The following is a 15,373-nucleotide window of genomic DNA, read 5'->3' as shown; positions in this document are numbered from 1 at the left end:
CCCGGCCACATCTCCAAAGGCTGAGACCCCTCCCATGGAGAGAGTGGACACGGCCCACACAAAAGGGGGATCCGAGCACATTTAATGAAGGGAACCGTTGTTGTAGGTGTGAACTGAAACCAGAGGGGCTCGGGGAGCTCCCCTAGGCCCCCAGGGTGGGCAGCAGTGGGTGGGGAGCCTGTATCCTCAGGCCGAGGAGGTCAGGGAGGCACTGGTAGAACCAGCTGCAGCTGCAGCAGTGGGAGAGGAACTCGGCCGCGGCCAGCGAGGAGTCAGGACTAATTCCTCAGCCTCTCCCACCGGCTTCCATCAGCCATCAGCTGTTCACCTCGACCAGAGGCAAGGGCGGGATGGGGGGGCCCGTGCCGCCCCTGCAGGTCAGCCCCCCAGATACGGGGCTGAGAGGGGTGCAGAGAGGCACTGAGGGGCCCTGGGGAGTCTGACCACGCCCACCTGGCAATCAGGATGGAGCCCCCTGCCCCCAGGAGAGTGCTGGTCCCTGTGACCTGCCGTGTCCTCTGGTGGAGGAGTAGGGGCCTACTGAGTCCTGCTCCCTGAGACATAGGATGCTGGGGTCCCCGCACAGGACCCCCGTGGGTGAACACAAGCCGGGGCCATCGGGCAATCTGCCATTAGGGCTTGCAGGCTGGGTCAGACTTCTTGCACGGCAGCGGCCCCCAGGGCCGGGGGTCAGACACCCCACCGGGGACTCAGACAGACCACCCCTCTCCTGGAGAGGGACCACAGGTCTGCGGAGGACAGACTAGGGCAGGACAGCCAGATGCTGGGGGCTGGCATTCTTGAGAACAGATGGATTTCCCCTCCAAGTGTGAGGCCAGGCAAGTCCTTGCCTTGACCACGAGTGGACTCGTCTGGCTGCTGTAGAGTTGGGAGGTTAGGGGAGACACCCACTGCAGTCCCCAGGAGAGCTGGTGGAGGCCGGGTGTCAGATTGCAGTTCAGCGCAGTGAGGCAGGTGAGTGACTGAGGTGAATCGTAGGGCTCTTTGGAAGGTCAGGAGCCCTGGAGGGGGCTGGCCGAGCTCCACTGGGAGAGGGCTGTTTGTGCCAGCAGGAAATTCCATCTCTGTTTCTGTGCTAAACAGTTTGGGAGTTGCCAGGCCAGGCCCATACACATGTCCCCTGAGAGGATATGACCAGCACCCACCTAGATACCGAAACTCACTTCCTTTGTAGTTTCCAGTTCTTTGTCCCATCATCCCCCATCTTAGCCAGAAGCCTAGAATCTTCCTCTTGAATCCTCCTCCACCGATGTGAAAGTCCAAGAACCTCACAAGCCCAAAGTGTTGCGTCTTACTCAGCATGCAGAGCCTGTTACACCCAAATTGCCAATGACTACAGCCATGAAATTAAAAGACGCTTGCTCTTTGGAAGGAAAGCTTTGACAAACCTAAACAGTATATTAAAAAGCAGGAACATCACTTTGCCATCCAAGATCAGTATATCAAACCTATGGTTTTTCCAGTAGTCATGTACAGATGTGAGAGTCGGACCATAAAGAAGGCTGAGTGTTGAAGAATTGATGCTTTCAAATTGGGGTGCTGGAGAAGACTCTTGTCCCTTGGACAGCAAGGTGACCAAACCAGTCAATCCTAAAGGAGGTCAGTCCTGAATATTCATTGGAAGGACTGATGCTGAAACTGAAGTTCCAATACTTTGGCCACTTGCTATGAAGAACGAACCCATTGAAAAAGACCCTGATGCTGGGAAAAGTTGAAGACAAAAGGATAAGGGGGGCGGCAGAGGATAAAATGACTAGATACAGTCACAAACTCAGTGGACATGAATTTGAGCAAACTCTGGGAGACAGTGAAGGACAGAGGAGCCTGGCGGGCTGCAGTCCACGGATTCACATTGAGTTGGACGCGACTGAACAACAGCCTCTTCAGCTGCCACATGGTGTCGCTGTTGAGCACAGTCCCAGAACGTCCCTGCTGCTTGCCTGGGCTGGGGTCGCCCTGCTGAGGTCCTGGCAGGTCCTGCACTCAGGAGCCCATGGAGTCAAGGGCTTGTCACTTCTCCCCAGCAGGAGCTCCACTGTGGCAGCCCCAGCTCCCTTAACCTTCAGGTCAGCTAGGGAGAATGCAGATCCTTTGACACCTTCCGGGGGTGGGGTGGGGGGGTGCGGTCCTTGGTCCCTCTGTTGCAAGTGACCTCGGTTGGAACCAACCCCATCCACCTAAGAGCATCTTCAAGGGGGCAGGGCTTCCATTTCTCCCTCAGGAGGCTCCTGCGCCCTGGACATCTCTGCCCACCTCCCCTTCAGCACCACTCCTCAGGGCACTGGAGAAAGATGGCCAAGCCTCCTCATCCTCTTCAGAGCCCACTCACAGAACGCTTATCTACACTGCTTCTCTCTTTATCCACGTGGTCAGAGAAACAAGTGGCACTTTCCTCGCCTTAATAGCAATAAAAAGTGGCATTTCACCCCACTTGACACCCTGAACTCCAGTGCAGAATGTAATTGTTTGAATTCCAGGTACTGAGAGGGGGCCCTGAATGTGGGGCAGAGTTGAGGGTAAGCATTGTGGTCGAGGGGAGAGGAAGATGGCTTTTTCCTCATCTGTCTTCCACTCGGGACTGGCCCATCAGGACCATTTGAAATGGGAGAAATGGAGCCTGCATTGGCAGGCCGGTTCTTTCCGCCGGTGCCACCTGGGAAGCCCTGGGCAGCCTCATCTGTCCCAATGCCCTCTTGCTCCACCCTCCCCAGGACTGTGGGATCCCCCAGAGACCCTGTCCTCTCAGTGCTTTGGGGTGTTAGAAGGAAAGCATGCTGAACAAACTAATTTATACTATAGTGACAGTGGCTGATAGATAGCAAAGGTGGGAGGGGGGTTCAGGATGGGGAATCCATGGTGGATTCGTGTCAATGTATGGCAAAACCAATACAATATTGTAAAGGAAAAAAATAAATTAATTAATTAAAAATAATAATAATAAAAACATGTTTCCTGAGCCTAAGAGCTCACTAACTAGAGGGCGTCACAGCTGGGCCAAATCAAAGGCATAGTTCGGTTGTGGCAGCATAAGGAGGGTGAGAGGAGAGAGTGAGAGACAGAGAGATGGAGAGAGAGAGACAGAGAGAGCTGGTGAGCTGTGGAAGCCCAGGGCCAGAGCAGGGGCAGCCTCCTAGATGGGTGTGGGGGAGGAGAGGTGTCCTTCTCTCTGAGAATCTCTGGTTGCGAAGGAACAGGCCAGTGGAGGAGGCAGGAAGGTCTTCGGGCCAAGGGAACAGCATAAACAAAGCCCAGAGGGTGTGTTCTGATGGCAAGCGGTACCCAGTGGGAGAGAGAGGAGGTTAGCCCCAAAGAGGCCAGTGTGGAGATGAGGCTGGAGTTGGGGGTTGACGGGTGGAGGGACCTGGAGCCTGTCCAGGAGGGTGAGTTCAATCCCACAAATAGTGGGGAGTCACTGAAGTTGTGGGGGCTTCCCGGGGGCGCTAGTGGTAAAGAACCCGCGTGCCAATGCAGAAGACATAAGAGATGCAGGTTTGATCCCTGGGTGGGGAAGATCCCCTGGAGGAGGGGCAACCCACTCCAGTACTCTTGCCTGGAGAATCCCATGGACAGAGGAGCCTGGTGGGCTACAGTCCCTATTGAGGGGGGTTGCACAGAGTCAGACACGACTGAAGTGACTTAGCACACACAGCACTGAAGCTGTGGGCAGGGGGAGCCTTTTGGAGGGACCAACCCACAGCTGGGAGCAGTGGCCCTGCAGTCGGACAGATTCTAGAGACCGCAGCGACCACCAGGGCCAGAGGTGTGGCAGGAACCCAGCCCCAGGGGGAGGAAGGAGGCCTGAGTCTTGGAGGGTAAAGGCCATGAGCCCAGGGTACCGGAGAGGCGGGGGCAGCAGAGCCTCAGTGTTCCTGCCTGTGCGAGGGGCACCCATGGGCAAAGTGGCCTCAGCCTCGTGGCGGGAGTGAACACACGCCGTCCCTACAGAGCTAGCCACCGGGGAAATGGACGTGAAATCAGCCAGGCGCTGGATCTGCAGGTGCTGGTCAGAAAGCAGGGGACAGGCCCGCGGAGGCACCAAACCACAAAGCCGTGTCTTTCCTCCGCGGTGTCTTTCTCTGCCCGTCGTGTTTTCCCCTTGCTGTTTAATGTTGTAGAGTTAGAATTTTAAATTATGAGCATGTATTTTATTGTGCGATCTTGTGTGGGGCCAGATTTGAATTCGAATATAACAGCCTGTGACACAAAGATCTGCTGTAGAGACGGGGCTTCCCCGATGGCTCAGTGGTAAAGAATCCACCTGGAGATAAGGCTTGATCCCTTGGGGTCGGGAAGACCCCCCCCCCCCCCCGCCGCCCGAAGCAGGAAGTGGCAAACCCCTCCAGGATTCTTGCCTGGGAAATTCCATGGACAGAGGAGCCTGGCAGGCTACAGTCCACGGGGTCACAAAGAGTCGGACACGACTTAGCAACTAAACAACTGTTTAGCATTGGGAACTCTAGTCAGGACTGTGTAATAACCTATCTGGGAAAAGAATCCGAAAAAGTACAGACACGTGTATATGTATAACTGAACCACTGTGGTATATACCTGAAACTAACACATTGTTAATCAAATATGCTCCAATATAAAATCAAAAGACTTAAATACATGTATATACATATATATGTATGTGAGCAACAAGGACCTACTGTGTAACACGGGGAACTGTAATAGTCAATATCTTGTAATCTGTAATAGAAAAGAACGCAAAAAAGCAATTCGTATATATAATCTGAATCACTCTGGTGTACAACTGAAACGTTGTAAATCAACTGTACTTCAATAAGAATATATATTGGGAGGGGAAGTGTATGCTAACATGTGCACAGAATCACAGAAATGACACAGTTCGGATCACACAGCTCGTGCCCACGTGTGTATTTTTGTTTTCACCCGGGCAGTGGAAGCTCTGCTCACACTGTCTGAAGTGTTCCTTTCCCCGTCTCCCCGCCTCCTCCTACATCCAGGGTGTCAGAGCGAGCGCTGGGCAGACGCCGGTGGTGGCCAGTGGAGGAAGCGGGCGGCGGGCCTTGGCAGGGTGTGTTTCCTGTGATTGGATGGAAGTTGTGCTCCCAGGGCGGTGAGGGTCCCACCTGCCCACGAAGGGGTGGCTGTCGAGACATCCCACAGCTCGGGCTGCTGTGTATCCACAGGGAAGGGCAAGCCTGCATCCGGGGCCTCTGCGCGAGCACACGCTCCATCAGACTTCACCTGAAAGCCCAGATTGAATAAGAGAATAAGAATCAGAAGATAGAGGCCACAGAGCCGAGACGAGCTCGGGCTCTCCCAGCTGGCGGCTCCGAGGGACTGTGGGGTCCCACATCCTGAAGCCAGCTGTGACATCTGGCCCCACTCCCCACTGTCTCTGGGAACCCTTGTCCTGTGCTCATGCTCGAGGCTGGAGGCCTTTGGGTTCTATCTAGGTCAGAAATCCTATAAATGATCCACTCCCTGGTTAATGAGCGCAGCTCCTTCCCAAAGGGGTAAAATCAGGGGCACAGATTTAATTTAGCATCTTCCTTTTTTTTTTTTTTTCCTTTTTAACATCAAGATTTCTAGATCTAACCAGGTCTTATTTTAATTCAAATTTGCTTTTATCCAAATCCCCAAAGATGTCAGCCTCCTTCAGCTTTCTGTGCCCCCTCCAGCAGCCACCTGGGCAAAGATAATGGGGCCAGGTGGGATCTATAGGAGCTTCAGGGTAACTGAAGCGGAGGGTGGGGAGGGAGCGGGAGAGAGTGAGGAGCGGCCACCACGGGGGTCCCGGTGCAGGAGGGAGGGTCCGCACGAGCCCCACACTCGCCCAGGGTCAGGCTGGGTCAGGCCAGAGCCCGCTCCCAGCAGGACAGATGAGGGGAACCGCCAGACCCCCTGCTGGGCCTCCTTCACACCCCATTTTTAATGAGGAGCCTGGGCGCGGCGGGGTGGGGAGTGCTTGTGTTTGCAGAGGCCTTCATCAGCGGCGGGCGAGGCTTGAGACATTTATTTATCTTTTCAGCCATAATGCATGAGCTCCCAGAGAAGAGACTGAAGGCCCAGGCATTCCTGGACGCTGGCATCACCGCTAAGGAGCAGGCAAGGGCTGCAGGCACGGCTGTCACCAGGTGACAGATGGGTCCCCTCTGGGGGCAGCCCAGCTCCAGCCTCCTCTGACTCCTGGAATGGCTTGGGAGGGGGGCGCAGAGGGGGCCCCCATTAGCAGGCACCTCTGTGCCCTTGCCAGGCTCTTTGTGTCCTTACCACAGCCCTGCTAAGGACCGGAGACAGCTCACGTTCTCCCAGGTGCTGTTTTCAGCACCGACAAAGCCATCTTCTGCACAGTCGCCCTGGGAAGGAGGCACCCTTATTATCCCAGTTTATAGATGGGCAAACTGAGGCAGACGGGGCCGATAAGCAGTGGGACACCCGACACCCAGGAGGCGCTCAGGGCCACGTGCCTGGGGTTGGACACCATGGCCCCCGACTTACAGGTGAGTGCACTGAGGCCTCGAGGCCATGGGTCCAGCCCAAGGTCACACAGGTGGAGCCACACCCTTGGCTGGCGGCTGCCAAGGGCGGGACTGCCCACTGGCCGGTAGAGAGGGCTTGCCCTTCGAAGAGGTGTTAACCCCCCGGCCACAGGGCAGAGGAGCACGACCCCTCACTGCCCTGTCAGGGACCCCCACACGCTTTCTCTTAGCAGGCAGACCCAATCTCCCTTTCCTCCCTGTCCATCAGCTGCTGCTAATTCAAACAGCTCTCACCCTGGCCCACGGGGCAGCTAAAATCTCCAACAGCCCCGCCATCCTCGGGTGCTTCTGATTGCAAGCAACAGGAACTTAACCAAATCTTAGAGACGAGAACCACCAGGTCAGATTGCCACGGAGGTGAGGGCGTCCACTAAGCCCCGCCCCTCTGGGCCTCGTTAGGAAGTTGTATCTCTCTTCTCGGCCACCCCTGCTCATCCCCAAGGGGCGGGTGACAGAGATACACCAGCATCTCCAGTCCGTGTCTCACCCAGGCTCCCAGCAACACTCCCAGGGCCAACTCACCCTGGACCAGTACAGGCCACCTGGCTTCCCTGGGCCTGCCGCTGCAGTCCAGACTGCCAGGGCTCGAGGCCGCCTAGGGGGCCGGCCCCCCCAAAGCTGAAGAGAGAAACTGGCCCCACCTGGGCCTCATGATCGGAGTGGGGAGACTGGAAGAAAGCTGGGACCCAAGAAGCAAAATCTGTGCCTATGCCCCTGAGACCACACACACAGTCTCTGCCCACCGTGGGCCTGGGAGGACATGGAAGGACCAGGAGTGACCGCTGCCCGTGACTGGGGGTCGGGAAGTACTTCGCTGCCGGCTGTTACTGAAGCTCCGCAGGGCACAGACCAGAGGGGACGAAGCCCCCGGCCACTCCTGCCGACATCACCCGCTTCTCCTCTGCGCCGGCCTTGACCTCGAAACCCCCGCTATCTTACCCCTCACAACAAGACCACTCGCATCAGAGAATCTGCAGAGGGAACCTTCTGTGGAAGGTTTCTTGGGCTAGACGGAGGGGGTGCTTACATCTCACGCCCAGGGCTGTTTCCTGCCAAATCCAGAGAAGACGCGTGTCTGCATCGCAGGCTTCTCGCCCACAGCCCACCACAAGGTCCTCCTCGCCAGCCTTCCCCATCCTCCCCCCAGACTGCTGCTGCTGTGGGACCCAGCCTCAGGCTCCTCACGCCTCCGAGGGATCTGCTAACTTGTGGCAAAGACCACCACACATAAAATTCAGCTTTTCCATTTGCACAATTCAGCGGCATTTGATGAATCCACCATGTTCAACCATCATCGCCATCTTGTTCCAGAATATCTCCATCTCTCCAAAGGGAAACCTTGTACCCATGGCAGCCAGCCCATTCCCCCTCGTCCTGAACCCTGGCTCTCACCAATCAGCTTTAGGTCTCCCCAGCTCCGGAATTTTTGGAATTTCACAGAAATGAAATGGTACCGTCTGCAGCCTGTGGTGATCACCTTCTCTCCCTGAGAGTCATGTCCTCACAGCTCATGCATGGTGTAGCCCATGTCAGAATGTCAGCCCTCTTTATGGATGAAGAGTCTTCCGTGTCATGGAGACACCACAGTCTGTTCATCAATTCCTCTGCTGGTGGACACTTGCATTGTCTCCACGATTTGGTATTGTAAGTAAGGCTGCAGTGAACCTTTGTCTAAGATCTTTTGTTTGAACACGTTTACTCTGGGCCAACTAAACCCTAGACCAGATTGTGTATGGGGTCTCAGGGGTGTAGGCACGGCTTTTGCTTCTTGGGTCCCAGCTTTTTCCCCAGTCTCGCCACTCCGGTCATGAGGCCCAGGTGGGGCAAGTTTCTCTCTTCAGCTTTGGGGGAGGCCGGCCCCCTAGGCGGCTTTGAGCCTGAGTAGTCTGGAACTATGGCAGCAGGCCCAGGGAAGCCAGGTGGCCCGAACTGGTCCAGGGCAACCTGGCCCTGGGTTAGTTGGTGGTTAGCACCACCCTAGAAGTGAAATTGCTGGGTTGTGTGTAATTCCACCTTTAACTTATGGAGGAAGCAAACTTTTTTCATGGAGATCAAGCCAGTCAATCCTAAAGGAAATCAACCCAGAATATTCATTGGAAGGACTGATGCTGAAGCTGAAGCTCCAATCCTTTGGCCACCTGATGCAAAGAGCCGACTCACTGGAAAAGACCCTGATGCTGGGAAAAATTGAGGGCAAAAGAAGAAGAAGGCGGCAGAGGATGAGACGATTGGATGGCATCATTAATTCAAATGGGCATGAACTTGAGTGAACTCCGGGAGATGGTGAGGGACAGGGAGGCCTGGCGTGCCACAGTCCATGGGGTCACAAAGAGAAGGACACAACTTAGCGACTGAACAAAAAACTTTTTTCTGTAGCGGCTCCAACGGTTTATAATCCTGGAAAGGGGTTTTGAAAAGCTGGCTTGTAAGGTTACAAGTCCCTGGCACTTGTAAGCATCCACTGGACAGTAAAAAGGGAGGGACGTCCCCGGCCGTCCAGAGGTTAAGACTCGGCCTTCCGATGAAGGGGGTGCAGGTTCGATCCCTGGTCAGGGACCCCACATGCCTTATTTTCAGGGCCAAAAAACCGAAACATAAACCAGAAGCAATGATGTAACAAATTCAATAAAGACTTTAAAAGTGGTCCACATCAAAAACCTTTAAAAAGAATAAATAAAAGGGAGGTGGTCGGAAGTACAGTCTGTACAGACGCCGATCTACACGCAAACTCTGCTGGGACTACTTGCAGGCTGCGTGCCCTTGAGAGAGTTACTCAAAGTCTCTGAGCTTCCCTTTCCTGATCCGTCCAACCAGGCTGTTTCGAGGGCTGAACGAACATGGCAGTGTCCAGGTTGGCTCCGGGCGCACAGCTAGTGCTCAGCAAGCCTCAGAGGTCTGGTCTCAGCTCACACGTCTCATCTCAGCAGGAGGGGAGGTGGCCCAGAGAGGCTGAGGTGCCCGCCCAGCCACAAGCAGCCAGATCTGCTGGCTTCTCCCCAGCCAGGCAACCTCCCCACTGCAGAAACGGAACCTTAGACACCGTGCCGAGAGCAAGTCTTTAATGCTCATAAAATTCAAGGAACTCAATAATCCCAAATATGGTCTCCTATGCGTTTCTCCAGGAACCCAGCCCAGAAGGCAGAATCGAAACACAGCTCAGAAGGGAAAAAAATGCCACTCTTCTTTCCTTGGGTCTCTCTTTATAAGATCGCAGCGATCGTGTCACGGGGCCCAAACAAGAGCACTTATGCGACGCCCGCCAACTCCTGCAGCTCAGACCCCCTTGCTGACAATTCAAAATAACCCCATAACATGTCAGAAAATGATAAGCGGGTTCAGGTTTAATGGGCATAAGGAAACCCACTATTCTTGCTTATTGGAAGGACTTGTGGAGAAGAAACTGCTCTCGGATCAGATGTCTGCATGGTGCCTGCCCCTTCACTTAATCATCTAATAATGAGGATTTTTTTTTTTTTAAGTTTCCAAAGAGATGTTTCTGGAAGGAGCCCAGCCGGGCCTGGCCAGGTGGCCTCGGCCTGCCCAGCTTTGACTCTCCACCACACCTCAGCGCCACGACCAGCCTGGGAGACCCAACTCCAGGTCTTGGCACCCCCTTTGACCCATGGGGCGACTTCTGCCAAGCTGCTTCATTTCTTCAGGTGTCAGCTTTCTCACCAGCTAAACTGGTGCAAGCGGGTTTCACCCTTGAATGAGAAAACGAGATGCTAGGAGGGCTGAGCGCAAGGGGAGCTCGTGGAAAACCGTCACCCTTTATTTTTGCTGTCATCCGGCTGCCTCGCTGCTTTGACACATACAGAAGTCCCGCGAGCAAATCTCACACAGCCAGTCCAGACCGCACGGTGGCGGAAGGGGCGGCTACCTGCAGGCCACTCTGCCCCCCTCCACTCTTCACCTGGCCCCAGCTCTGCACCCAGCTGCGTCCTAAGGTGCTTCATTCATTTTGTCGTGACCGCGTCCCTAGGAATAAGGACCATCACGTCACTTTGTACTGCAGAGAAAACCCGTGTCTAGGGAGGAGAAACCTGTCCTTGGTCTCTGGGGGTGCCCAGTAGCAGGGCCGCTCCCTGAAGGGCCTCGAGAGCCAAGCTCCACCTGCGGTGGAGGACAGCAAGGGCCAGGACAAGAGGTAGGTGGCACAGGCAGCCTTGTCTGCTTACCCAGGTTCATCCATCGTGGTCCAGTGTCCAGGGAGCTGAGAAAGTGGCCACGGCTTGGGCACTGAAGCAGCCATCCTGGCACATGGCCAGCTAGTCGAGGCTGTCATTCACTGGGACTTCCCTTCCCACCTGCAGAGAGATACCTGAGTCCTCCCCACGGCCTGCACGGCCTGCCCGGGTTCCTCTGTGCTATCTCCTTTTCCTCCTGCTCCAGTCATGCTGGGCTTCCTTCAGACAAATTCCTTCACGTGTCGGCTCCTCCTGGCCACAGGGCCTTTGCACATGCCTTTTCTGTGGGCTGGAATTCTTCTTGTCATCACCTCCTCACCTAGTTAAGTCACCTTTGGCCTTTTAGCGCCAGCATCAACTCCATTCCTTGGTGTAGGATGTTGAATAAGTAAGTGAAAGTCACTCAGTCATGTCCACCTCTTTGTGACCCCCCCGGACTATAGCCTGCCAGGCTCCTCTGTCCATGGGATTCTCCAGACAAGAATACTGCAGAGGGGAGCCATTCCCTTCTCCAGGGGGGTCTTCCCAACCCAGGGGTCGAACCCACATCTTCTTCATTGCAGGCAGATTCTTTACTGTCTGGGCCACCAGGGAAGTCCAAGATATTGAATGCTGTCCCCCGAAAGATATGTCCAAGGGCTAACCCCCATATCTGTGAATGTGACCTTATTTAGCAATTGGTTTTTTAAATAAGGGATTTTTTTAAATGTTTATTTATTTATTTTTGACTGTGCTCAGTCTTCGTTGCTGCGCAGGCTATTCCCTAGTGGCAGCGAGTGGCAGCTAGGCAATGAGTTTCTCGTTGCGGAGGCTTTTCTTGTTGCAGAGCACGGGCTCTGAGGCTCTCAGGCTTCAGTAGCTGCAGCTCCCCGGCTCTAGAGCTCAGGCCCAATAGCTGCGGTGCACGGGCTTTGATGCCCTGCAGCATGTGGGATCTGCCCAGACCAGGGATCTAACCCGCCTCTCCTGCATTGACTGGTGGATTCTTTATCACTGAGCCACCAGGGAAGCCCAGCAATTGGGTTTTTGCAGTTGTAATCAAGGTAAGGATCGGAAGATGAGCTCATTCTAGGTTCAGGATGGATCGGGCCCTAAATCCAATGACAAGTGGCCTTTTAAGAAATAGAAAAGAAGACACAGAGAGACACAGAGAGGAAGGGGACAAGAAGATGGAAGGGAGATTGGGGGGATGCAGCAACAAGGCGAGAACACCAAGGCTCACTGGCAGCCCCCAGAAACTGGGAGACAGGCCGGAAGAGCTTCTCACTCAGATGAAATCGGGTGTGTTCAGGGTGGTGTGGCCGTAGACAGCTTCTCACTCAGAGCTGCCAGAAAGGGCCAACCTGTCCACACCTTGATCTGAGACTCCTGGCTGCCAGACTGTGAAAGGACCCGTTTCTGCTGTTCAGTGCACCCACTTTGTGGTCATTCGTTACAGCAACCCTGGGAAATGAATACACTCGGAAAGCCTGCCCTATGGGGGCAAGCGCCTCAGTTTACCCAGAGTGGAGGGCTTCCCGAGATTTGGGATTGCAGGGCCAAAGCAAGGACAGTCCCAGGTGGGTGGGGAAGTCAGTCAGTGCTCAGTTCTGGGAGATGCTTCTTGGCATGAACAGCTGGTCAGTAAGGATCAGGCTGCGTGTGAGGTGACCATCAGCTTGTCCTTGGGAGCATTCAAGCAGGGAGGCTGGAGGGAGGGGTGTCGTGGGGCCAGCCTACGCTGGATAAGAGCTGCAATCAACAGTCTAAGGTCCCCTGAGCCCCGGGGTTCTATGAGAGTCCCATTCTGTACACAGAAGACCCTCAGCCTAGGTGGAAGGGCACAGGGCAGGGTTGGGGTGGGGAAGGCAGGCACCCGGGAGTACAGAGTATTGAATGATGACAATGAACTTAAAGGAATGATTGCAGCGTAAGAGCAAAACGAAGGCAAGCATCAAGGTAATAACAAAAGCTGGACCCATCTTAAAGGTGAGAAAGGCAACAGAAAGTTAGTTAACTTGTCCTTGACTCTGGATAATGGAGCTTGGGGTCTTCATAGAGGATGAGACGGTTGGATGGCATCACCAACTCAGTGGACATGAGGTTGAGCAAACTCTGGGAGATACTGAAGGACAGGGGAGCCTGGTGTACTTCAGTTCGTGGAGTCTCAAAGAGTTGAATGGGACTTAGTGACTGAACAACAACAGTCTTTATAGTTCGCAAAATACTTTCTTAAATAAAATGGAAATGTGTTTATTTTTCCTGTAAAAGTTCTGCGTATGTGATAAGAAACCATGCTCCCTGCTTTCAGTGACCCAGGCTTCTTACATCTGGTGCCCTACCATGTGAAGGCTCCATTCCCCAAGCCACTTCATAGTCTAAGATAGCTGCTTTCGCTCCAGCCATCACAGTTGTATCCCAGCTAGTGGGAGTGGGAGAGGAAAGGGAAAGGGCATCCTCTCTGTAGGATGCTTCCCAACTGTTGCATTCTTGCGTACCATCATAATAAATAGTAGGTGCAATAACGATATTCTGGAATCTTGACTAACATTTTCTCATTCAGTTATTTCATTAATCCCACCAACATCGTTTTATCACCTACCCTGTACCACTGGCCTCTCTACATACATCCATCGTATGTATTTCTCCCAACAACCCTCTAAAGCGGGTCCCAGCAAGCCTGTTTCACAGACAGGGAAACCGAGGCTCAGAGGAAATCAACTTGCCCGCAGCACTCCCCCTCACCCGAAGACACGGCAAGGCTGGAGCCAGAGCTCAGGGCCTTTGATGCCAGCCTGGCTCCAGCGCCCCACCCATCACTCCAGGCACCGGAGCTTCCTTCCTGCTCCGGGCCTCCCTGTGAGTCACCGCGGCCCCTTTGTGTTCCCTCTTCGTTTCCTTGTGATTCACATTGTCGGGCCCACCCCAGGTCACTCCTTGGAAGGAACACCCAGGTATGGAGAGTGGTGACTGAGCAGATGGCCTCCAGCGATGGCCGCCTTTTCCGTGGAGGCTAGACTCTCATGGAGGGACCGTGGGGGCGACCCCCTTCACTAGGAGATGAGACAGCCGGTTCTGCAGGGGGACTTCCTCCAGGCTGCTCCTTGTGGAGGTGCCCTGTGTGGCTGTCACCAGGCTCTTGGTTCAAGGCCATGACCCCAGCCAGCCTTGCCCCAGCAGACCAGCCTGCGGCCCAGCCCCTCCTCTGTGAGCACAAGGGCCATCGCACTTCAGCGTCCAGGACGTGTGGCTGTGCTGAGCCCAAGCCTGGCGCCCCAACGACATCGGCCACAGCCAACAGCTCACTCTTCCTGCCACCCTGCGTTTGCTGCACTCCCTGAATACTGGGGCAAGTGGTGAAGAACCCGCCTGCCAATGCAGGAGACATAAGGGATGTGGGTTCCATCCCTGGATTGGGAAGATCCCTTGGAGGAGGGCCTGGCAACCCACTCCAGTATTCTTGCCTGGAGAATCCCATGGACAGAGGAGGCTGATGGGCTACAGTCCACGGGGTCGCCAAGAGTCGGACACGACTGAAGTGACTCAGCACGCAGCATGCACTGGACACCCCAGAAATCCAGGGACGCCCAGCCTTCCTGAATCCTGCTCGGCAACAGTCTATTTTGTTGTTTCAAATCTGTGTATCCGTTTTGTTGTGCAGTCGCTCAGTCGTGCCCGACTCTTTGCGACCCCGTGCACTGCAGGCCACCAGGCGTCCCTGTCCTTCGCTATCTCCCGGAGTTTGCTCAGTCTCATGTCCGTTGAATCAACGATGCCATCCACCCATATCCATATAGACCTCAGAGACAGGCAGTTCTTCTGACACCTGGTCCTGTGAACCTAGACACCTAGCCTACTGCAAGCCCAGGGGGCCCCAGATTTGGGGAGCATGTCCCCAGACTCAGGCAGCACCCTGGGAAGCAGCTCTGAAAGCTATCAGAAGCCCATTAGGGTCATACCCCGGAGTGGGGGGTCCTGAGGCCACAGGTGGACTGAGCCGGCACCTCCATCCAGGGCCAGATGGAACGAGGACTTCGATTCTCACACAGTCAAAGGCAAAGAGGCCTCTGCAGCCGATTCCTTGGCTCCGTGACCAAATAAGGCAATATTACATTTCACTGTTTACAGCGGCGTGAAGCGGGCGGCTCAGAGGGCATGGGGAGAAGCTGTCCGCCCCATCCCTCCGTCCTCATCATCCAATAACCCTGTCCAAAGCCAGCTCTAAGTTCCTTATAGAAACAACCATTTGTCACTTTTTAAATACACTAACAAACCCCAGAGGTGACCCCGTCTCGCCTCCAGGCAGCTGGGTGGTGGAACCCTGCTTTGAACCACCACGCGCATGATTTAAAGGTCCTCTAAAAATTTTATTCCAGGGCCTGAGCAAAAACAGAGACTCTTCTTAAAGAGCCAGCTTCAGAGCGTCATGCATGAGGTGCCTTCCTGTGCCCTGAGAATTTATTTCAGACTTTCTTTTGCCAGTAAGACCGCAGCTGCAGCAAAGAGCCATGAGTGACCTCCTTGTCCCGACAGCATTTATAAAAGGAGACACGCGGTTGGCAGGGTTGAGTCTTAGTAATTGGTATTAATAATAAGACAAGTGTAAATGTTGAAAACCCATTAGGAGGCTTTAAGTGCTAAACAAAGCTTCAGCGTGCTGGCATTTGCACCCTGCGT

Source organism: Bos grunniens, chromosome 29 (assembly GCF_055505025.1).
Source record: "Bos grunniens cultivar Pamir isolate PY7600 chromosome 29, Bosgru_T2T1.0, whole genome shotgun sequence".
NCBI lineage: Eukaryota > Metazoa > Chordata > Mammalia > Artiodactyla > Bovidae > Bos > Bos grunniens.
Note: the sequence above shows the minus strand (reverse complement) of the source record.